This window comes from Pygoscelis adeliae, unplaced genomic scaffold (genome assembly GCF_000699105.1).
Source record: "Pygoscelis adeliae isolate BGI_AS28 unplaced genomic scaffold, ASM69910v1 Scaffold186, whole genome shotgun sequence".
NCBI classification, from domain to species: Eukaryota; Metazoa; Chordata; class Aves; order Sphenisciformes; family Spheniscidae; genus Pygoscelis; species Pygoscelis adeliae.
The window spans coordinates 6,015,471-6,025,122 of record NW_008825071.1 but is presented as its reverse complement, the minus strand read 5'-3'; positions in this window follow the sequence as shown (position 1 = coordinate 6,025,122).

Sequence of the window (9,652 nt, the reverse complement as noted above, 5' to 3'; positions counted from 1 at the left end):
AGATACAGTGGGATTATTACTACACAGTTACAGCACACAATATATAACTGTATAGGTAAGTGCAAATGCAAGAGTGAGCATAAACATTCCACACTAATGAGGCTATATAAATGCTAAGGTAAACATTTTCAAATGTGGGTCAGCGTAGTGATACACTGAAGTGTAGATTTATGAACCCAAGTAAGAGCTCTAAATTTAATTATCCCCAACATCAGAAGGACATGGACCTGTTGGAGCGAGTCCAGAGGAGGGCCACAAAGATGATCAGAGGGTTGGAGCACCTCTCCTATGAAGACAGGCTGAGAGAGTTGGGGTTGTTCAGCCTGGAGAGGAGGAGGCTTCGGGGAGACCTTATAGCAGCCTTCCAGTACCTGAAGGGGCCCTACAAGAAAGATGGAGAGGGACTTTCTGCAAGGGCATGTAGCGATAGGACAAGGGGTAATGGCTTTAAACTGAAAGAGGGTAGATTTAGATTAGATGTAAGGAAGAAATTCTTCACTATGAGGGTGGTGAAACACTGGAACAGGTTGCCCAGAAAAGTTGTGGATGCCCCATCCCTGGAAGTGTTCAAGGCCAGGCTGGGTGGGGCTCTGAGCAACCTGATGTAGTTGAAGATGTCCCTACCCATGGCAGGGGAGTTGGAACTAGGTGATCTTTAAGGTCCCTTCCAACCCAAACGATTCTATGATTCTGTGATTCTATGATTCTGCTTTTAAAACAAACTGCAAAAATGTGGGTGAGGGGGAAAACCTTTTGCCATTTTCCATAATTTTTTAAGAACCAAGGCTTCCACAGCTCCCCTGGCTTGTTCTGCTGTTTGCTGGAGCCCCTATTGATTAGCAGCTATGTAGTAAAAACAATGGGTGGCTTGTAGCCATAAATATTAATCACAAGAATGTTAAATGCATTGCATTGTTCTCTTCGGGAATGAGGAGTTTGCTGGGGCAGGGGTTATTAAAAAGTGCTGCTGTGCCAAAGAGAAGACGCACTTAATGCCTTTGTTATTGATTCCTGTTGAGCGGCGGAAAGCCGCGGAGCTATTTGTACTGCTGCAGTGCCTTGAAAACTCACATTTCAGAGTGGACATACGTGACGCACAGAACAACAGGGCTTTTTGCCCCATGTAATACTCCAGAGCAGCTCAAACGGGGGTGAGACAGTGCAGCTCTTCCTACAGCAGCCTGTCCTGGGACTGGAGGCTGGGGAAATGGCCGCTGCAGCCCAGGAGTACCCAGCTGCCTCTTTCTTGGCCTGCTCAGGCCCATGTGCCATCATGCTCAACATGGAAGGAGGAAATTTCCATCAAGCATCCCCAGCAGGCAGCCCTCGGAGTCACCAGACCTGTCACCTGTCCCACAGCACTAGTCTAGTACCAGCTAATACTCGTCTCCTGCATACATTGCCTTTTGTAATGTTTTCCACTTGCTCCAACTAGTGAATTTAGCACCACAAACCTTGGTGTGGCACCGCATCTTTGCTTTAAAATGAGTAATTATGGCAATTTACTTGTAGTTGCAGCTCCACGAGCAGTTGCTGAGGGATGAGGCAGGGCTGCTGACAAGCATGGGGCACCAGTCCTTACTCTTGTCCCCAACTGCTTGTTCCTGCCTTCCCCAGGTACTGGCAGTGGGGAGCATGTGTGCAGTCACCTGGTTAATGTGATCATGCATTTAGCTGAAAACTAACAATGTAGTTTTTTTACTGGGTTAGTTTTCAGGCAGATCAGTTTCCTGATTGTCGACAGCAATTTATGCCAGATCACTTCAATAGCAGAATGTAAATAGAAACCAAGTCTGCTGACTGACAGAAATGTGCTTTTGCCATCAGATCGAAGAGTCAGTAGAGTAACTGCAGAATAATAAACAGGACTGAAAGAAAAGGGAACGGATAGAGGAAAACAATTTTAAGTTCTGTATTTCCATACAAAAGGATATACATGTAAGCAAATGTTTCTTAAGAAACTGGAGGCCCCCTCCTCCAGACATGGAAGCGATGGATTATTAGAGAAGCCTTTCAGAGCCTGCTCCTATCTGTTTTAGTAACTCTGCCTTTCGCAGTTAATCATGTCTTGCAGACTAAAGACTTTCACAGAAATTATCATATCACATCTAGGCAATGATGACAGCCTCTGAACGCAACCGGCTTTCTCACTTGTGCGAGCAAGTTTTACATAATGTTTCAGCTAAACCTGAAAAAGCTCAGACCTGCATTTCAGACTTTGAGAATGCAGAAATAGTTGGAAATGGAGCTTGACTGGTAGCATAATGCATTTTCTTTGGTGGCTTTTTTCCCCACTGCTGTTCCTAAATTGCTAGATTTTTATTTTTTTTAACATTTCTTTTCAGTGGTGCTAGTTGTTGTATCTTCTGGAAGTATTTGTGATGAAAAGAGGCTTTACACTACTAACATGACAAGCTCTCCAGCTCAAGGAGGAAGGTAATCAGAAAGAGAGCGAAAGTCAGGACCAGGATAAAAAGCAGACTCACAAGAAACAAGAATGTCCCTGTGCGCTGACGATTGATTCTCTATCCTGTTAGGTTGATAGAAATGTCCCAAACATTGGCTTAGATCAACTTACATTCTTCTATATAATTTCTGTGGCGCAGTTAGGAAGTTAGCACACAGCAAAGACTATTCCCACTAAGCAGGCTGCTTGTAACCACCCTCTTTTGGAGATTATGAAATTAATAATAGGGCCATGGCCGTTCTGTGCCAACTGGCCTTAGTGCCAGAGGGTAGTCCTGGGCACTTCAGCTGCTGCTATGGATGTAGCTGAGAGTTGAGGACTGATCAGTAGAATGGAAGGATGTTGGTATCACAAAACTAGTGTGTTAAAAAATGAGTCTATCTCTGTCCCAGTGAGAGGAAATCCAGGTATAAACTGCGCCGAGCTGTTTCAGCACAACATTTTTGGTTAAAATGGACTATTTTCCTATTCACTTTTTTATGCCTTTTGCTTGCAGTTCCATGACAGCAGAAACAACTTCCTGGGGGATGGCCTGCCCTTTCAGCCACAGACCTTGCTAGCTGGGAGTAATTCCTGTTGTTTAGGCCTAGAGGAGGAACAGGGCCTCTATGGAGAAGAAGGGACTGAGTCACTTGCTGATTAGACAAAGCTCCCAGCTATCCGCCCACATTTGGCAAACTTTGGCTGTACTGCTTCACACGTATGAAGTGCCTTATAAAGATTAATAAATGCCCACACAGTGAGCTGTTGTGATTATTGCCATTTTGCAGCTGGCAAGGTGGAGGCAGAGGTGAAGTTGGTGAGATCACTCTCTAATGAATTCCTCTTTTCTCTGAATTTCCTGCTTGGATTATTAGGTTTGCCCTCTCCCAATGGCTGAACCCATCACTCAAAATGTCACTGTCAGAGAGCCCTCCAAATCTCTAAGATGATAGAAATGTCTCATTCCAGACCAGGTACAAGCTCAGGTCGTTATGGAATTTCAGCTTACTTGGAAATACTCTTACAAATAGTAATATTTTTTTTTATATTTTTTTATTTACTTGTAGCTTCTAACTTTTTTTTTTAATTAAAGGCAGTTTTTGGTAGGATTTTCCTCCTTTTATGGACTAAGTGGTCTGAACTATTTAGCTTTAAAAAAGGATTTTATAACTAGTGCTGGAAGATTTGAAATTACATGCTGTTATTTTAATATATATATAGTGATATTTGTGTTTATAACAGGATCTCATTGGCTTTACAAAGGAGGTCACCTTGTCTTTTGGAAAACTAGAGACAGAATGGCAAACCATGCTGTCCAAATCCACGCAGAGCAAGTCCATGACAGCCAGATAGTAATCCTGCTGCTTTAATTTCTAGTTCCCTTTAAATAGTTCTTAAACCTAATATAATTCTCATTCATTATAATTAATATAATTAGTCATATATAATTAATGCCTAATATGCTGCTGCGGTTTGTGAATGCCAAATAAGCTAGTGTTGTCTGCACAGTCTGAGTTCAAATTCATCAGTTTAGAAAAGTGCTAGCAACACCAAAGCCAATACCAACAGTTTCATCTAAGTGAATACATTTTGTGTAATTCCATCTATGGAGGGGAAGGTGAAAGACACTGCAGTCTCCATGCATTGATTTTAAAACCAAGCTGATAAAACTAGCACCAGATCTATGTGCTGACCAGAAAATCACTGAAATAATCAATCAGCCTGGAAAAGTCCAAGTCAGTTAGCACAAAACTGCAGTTGTTGTGCGTTTCAAGGAAGGATGTTAGGGGAGGGTATTTGCCTGCACCTATAGTTCACACTGCTCAGTTTGGCAAGGATTTCTGGTCCAAAACCCTTCAGAGGATACTCCTTTCAGTTCCCACTGGCAAGTTTTCAATATTAATGGCTCCAAACAGTTATCTGGAGAGGCAGATGATAATCATCCTAGTGTAATTTGGAAATCTATGTGGTAAATTGTTCTGTGATTTTTACAGCTTTCCATTATTCTGTACAACAACCACCAGAAAGCAGGACATTGGCAGCACCTTTAATGTCTATAGAAACGCAGACCTAGAAAGCCGACATAGAAAATCATGATCAGGAGAGAGGTGAGACTACTTTGTCCTATCACAAAATAAGTATCAGTCCGCCATTCCAGTTTAACAGCTTGTCTTCATATATTAAAACAAGCCTCCAAACCATGACGGGTATAATTTAGAGCAATTAATTATTTGCTGCTCAATCCCTTAAACGAATGCGCTAGCAAAGCCCTCCGAGCTCCACCTAGATCAAAAGCCTGCTTGTGTACAAGGCTCCCCTCCCCCTTGGTAGGCAGCCTTTCTGAAAGAAGGTGATTAAGTGACAAGTTATTCTTTGGAGGTACAAGTGCTGTGTCTGCTGTGTTGCTTTGGTTGGATCTGATCCTTTCACCCTTACATTAGTGGCCCCAGTGAAGCCACTGGGTTAGGCTCTTGCCTTTGAGCCTAGGGAGCAGGTCGGAGCTATGAACTCATTTCCATGGCCAAATGTGCAAGCAGCTAGCCAGGTGCTGTTCTCAGCACAGGTCCTGGCCGAGGAGGAGGGCGGCAATGGTGAGCAACGCCTGATCAGCTTCTGCAATCCTGGTTGTTGAAATGATGCCGTGAAACTCTGGCTTGGCTAGGCTCGCTTTAGAGAATGTCTGGTTCAAATACGCACAGGGACTGAAACGAACTGTCCCCATCTCCATCCTGGGTCACAGGACTCAAGAGGAGTAAAATCCTTTGCAACTCCTCCTTCAGTCCACGGCACTCTGCAGGTTGCCCAGGCCCTAACGTTTTGGGGATACTTAGTTGAATGAGGAATACAGAATCTAATTACCATATCCAGCTTGTGACCTTGAATTAGCTTCTGGGCACATTTCTGGCTCTGATACGAGGAGACATATTGCAAAGACTGAAACTCGTTCCTAATTCCTACTTTCTCATTTTGTGGCAGATATCCACGTATCGCCACAATTTTTGCTCTGTCTCTAACCATATATAGTGATCATAACAAATATACCTCATCCATGTACTAAATCTCTTGATTAGGATTCTCAAGATGTATGATTTAATTTTCCCACCGTCCCTAAACTGACCAATCTTTGTTTCGTTGTCACCTCATTGTCACTTCTCAATTAGAGAGTAACAAAACCGAGATAAGATTATTTGGGACTATTTATTAATTATTGTGTTGTGCCCCAAATGTGCCATGCTCACTGATAGCACAAAGCATGTTTTTGGTGCTATTTAAAAACTCACAACCCTTTTTCAGACAAAAACATCAATCTTATCCTTAACATGGCTACTAATCAGGTTGGTGGAAGAATAATTAGGGCAGGCACAGTTGGTATCTGAGGTTAAGCAACAAATCAAAGTTATGACTAGAATCCAGAAGACACTATCCTAAAAAATCACTAACATAATCTTAAAACAAGTCCTATTTCCTTTACGTTTGGAGCAAGCAACTACAATTTGTTATTGTCTTCGTAATTGTCTTGCAGTTTCTGTATATCTCTGCAGACAAAAGCATGTCACCTCTGAAGCGCTCTCATTCTCTAGCAGGGTGAGAAAACAGAGAAGTAGGACACATCTGAACTCAGCTTTCCAAGCTCAGCCTCTCCCTATACTATTTTCAGCCCCATGAGCCTTTTACTTGCTGTCGTTTGGGGATGCATATTCATGATTACAAGGACAGTGTTTGGTCTTCTTGGAGACAGACCTGCTTGTTGTTGTGCTGCCATGCTAAAATGAAAGGCTGAATTCCCTTTTGCTGCCAAACAGTTTTATGATATTATTACCCTAGAGTGTTATTTTTTGTCCATCTCACTTCAACAAGGGATTAAGTTGTGAACATTTATAGTGCCAACATTTGCATTCTTCTCTCAGGTAGAATGTAAACAGCAGAGTGATGCTGTTTTGGCCAGGAAATGGGGCCAAGCTTTTCTAGATCTGCTGATGTTCATAATGAAAAGGTTATGTGAATGTATAAGTAAATTGTCCTTTCTATTAACACAGCCCTGCTCACCATCTGGAACTATTCATGCTTCTGAAGAAACAGGAGATGCTATCTTAGAAAAGCTGAAATGACCAAACTTGTAACTCCTTTCCTGAACATCAGTCATTTCCTATTGCGGTAGGAACAAGGGACGGTGCATTAGCAGGCTGAAAGTATACACTGGTTTTGATACACTGTGAAGATATCATCAGACAAGTGTCTTAAAAAAAGAAAGAAAGTGCATCTTCAGTCCGTTCAGAGCATTTGCAATTTGAAACCCACCTGAAAACTGCACTTATTTTTTGTATGTTACAACATGTGTTATAATGCCATGCAAATAAGGAGCTCCATGCTGCGTAAAATCGACATTCCATTGCTTTGCATTTTCAACTTCTTTTGATAAATTCACGTAACAAGGTGCGCTTCCGATAATCATCTGTAATTCCACTGATAGCTCAGTCATACGGGAGAGACCGAAACCCTAGAGGCTTTCCAAGAGCTGTAATACTCAGTAGCACATCGCTCCCATAAAATTATTCCAGCTTTAATAGCAAAAGCATTGCTTTTCATGAAGAACCATAGACACAATGCAGTTGATATTTTGCAATAAAAAACATTAGCAATGCCTGTTTGGCTTCCTTCTCATGTGTCTTTGTAAGTCAGTGAGTAATTCACTTGTGCAATATAAACATATCACTACAAAATACAAACACAGTAATACTCAAAGTCACAGATAAAAATGAGAGATGCAGTGTGCTAGCAAGGTGCTAGTTAGTTTGGCTCTGCTATCTCAGATAATCCCAAGCCAATTCCAAACCTGTTTCTGTTTTATCTTTTATGTGTGCTACCTTTTCTGATGTTATTGCAGTTTAAAAAATTCAACGTTTAGGTTATCATGGTTTGGACAGATGCCTAGGAAGGTATTATTGATTAATGATGTATCTATCAATCAATCAATTTTATTATAAACACAGTCTTCCACTTGGCTGATTGACACCTGCAGCTATTCATGATGAAATTCTGCTTTCATTTACAGTGGCAACAAAGAGATCCCATCAATAGGAATGAAGATACTTTATGTCCCTGGACAAAGGAAAACAAGGTCATTATTTGGTTTATGAAAATGTAAAATTTCTTAAATGAAATATTTAAGTAATGAGTCACCTGTGTGCTTTACAACACCAATTTACAGCATATAGAGTCATTTAGCTATTTTCAGTGCAGGTGGATGTAGAAGGGCAGTTAAAATAAATAGGGCTGTTAAAGTAAGAAAGTCCAACTCTGTGCATGGCTGTCTTTCTAAAAAATTAGGTTAACCATCTTTGTTTCACTGTGTGTGTGTCACCACATAATAACCATTGTAGTCATTAGCAGTTCGTGCTCAACCTATGCTTTTAATTTCATTTGCAGTTTGAAAAGTCTCAAATTAAACTCTTTAATTCATTTCCAACTGACCTAAATATAATGCCGGTAGTCATATTTACAACTGACTTTGGATGGGATCCCACTATAACCTATTATCTATATGTTAGAAACTGTTTACAGACACCATTAAGAAAAATCTGTGTGTACAAGTAACATGATTAAGAAGCTTTCTATATGTGGGGTTTCGAAACTTTACTAGGGGGAGCGCATTAATTTTATTGTTTTTCAGGGCAGGTATTATTTTTCTGCTATATATTTATGCAGCTAAATCTTTCAGACCCTAATTTTGATTAGGAACTTATAGCAATGCCGTAATTGTTAACATTAATATAATGCAAGTCCATATCAGTGTCTGATAGCTCAACCGCTTAAAATATTTCTGTATCTGCTGTACAATAAATTAGTGCTAAAATAGATTGTGCTAGCTTCAGCCTTTTTTAGAGCACCACAATAGCGATGTAATACATCTTGACAAGGCCAAAAATGAATAATTAAAAATGATAGAGATTTGGTTGAATTTCAGTAGCTGTTTTCTGAACCTTGTGATACCGGTTAGCTCCCAACACCACCAAAGACCTCCCCCAGAGGCGAGTGCCATCTAGCGATAAAAGATGTCTTTGCGTTGAAGAAGCCAAAAATGACAAAAAATGGCACCAGCCTGCCACCTGCTGCCGTACAGAATGACTTCAAGAAACATGTTTGCTAGGCCTCGACAAAAACACTCCTCTCTCAACTGGGATTCAACAAAAGCATGTCCATTCCGCAACAGCGTGCTTTCCCCTTGGCATTTCAAAAGCCTTGGACAAGATTAAAATAATGGGACGTTCCGTGCATTTGAAAATAGGCCACTTAACCTAGGAAGCTGTCTTGGCGGGTTCTAGTATTTTGAAATCTTGGTGTTGCTAACTCAGGTGTTCGATGGTCTTGTTCAAGTTTCTGCTCCTGGAAAGGGACCATGAGCTGAAAACTCAGCTCCTATTGAAAGCAGCTGCCTAGTCCTTGCAATCATACAGTTAAAGGCTGCCAAGATCTCGAAGACCTGACTAAAAACATCACTACCAACTACAAAAAAAACCCAAATAAAACCACACTATTAGTTTGACGTCCCATGGTTTTGGCAGCATGGGTCGATTTTTGAGCGTTGGCTTCCAACAGTGAGCTCTAGGTCCTTTATCTGTTTTGAGGGGTGGGAGTTTTAGCATCAAGTATTTCGCTCACATGCGCCAGAGTAAATCTTGACTTTGGAAAATGCACTTAGCTTCCTGGAGATTATTCTAAATAAAATGTCCCTAGATGTCACCGTGGATGGGCCAAAACGCTAAGCATATGGATTATAGTATAGATAATACGGTGCAGGCAATATCGTTCTTTGCTATTCTTCGTGGCCTCAGCGTTGAGGGAGAGAGTTATTCCCTTACCGACGAGCATTACCGGTGGGTCTTGCGCGGCACTGTACTTTCTGGATCACTCCTCTGTGTCATTCCATACCGGGCACGGCCTGTTCTGACAAAACGCCCAGACCTGCGGTGCCACCTTGAGACAGGAGTACGAGAGATGCTGTTGTTTTCCTCTGGCAGCCCTCACCGTACCCCAAGCTGCCCCATGAAATGTGGGGAGGAGCACGGAGGGGGGGGCCGGCACTGAGGGAGGAGGGGCAGCCGGCTCGACCTGAGGGGTGAGGGGGAGAACAACCGAGGTGTGGTGAGAGACCGGGGAAGCCGGAGAGGCAGCGGCACTGCCTCCAACAGCCTGCGACCCCCC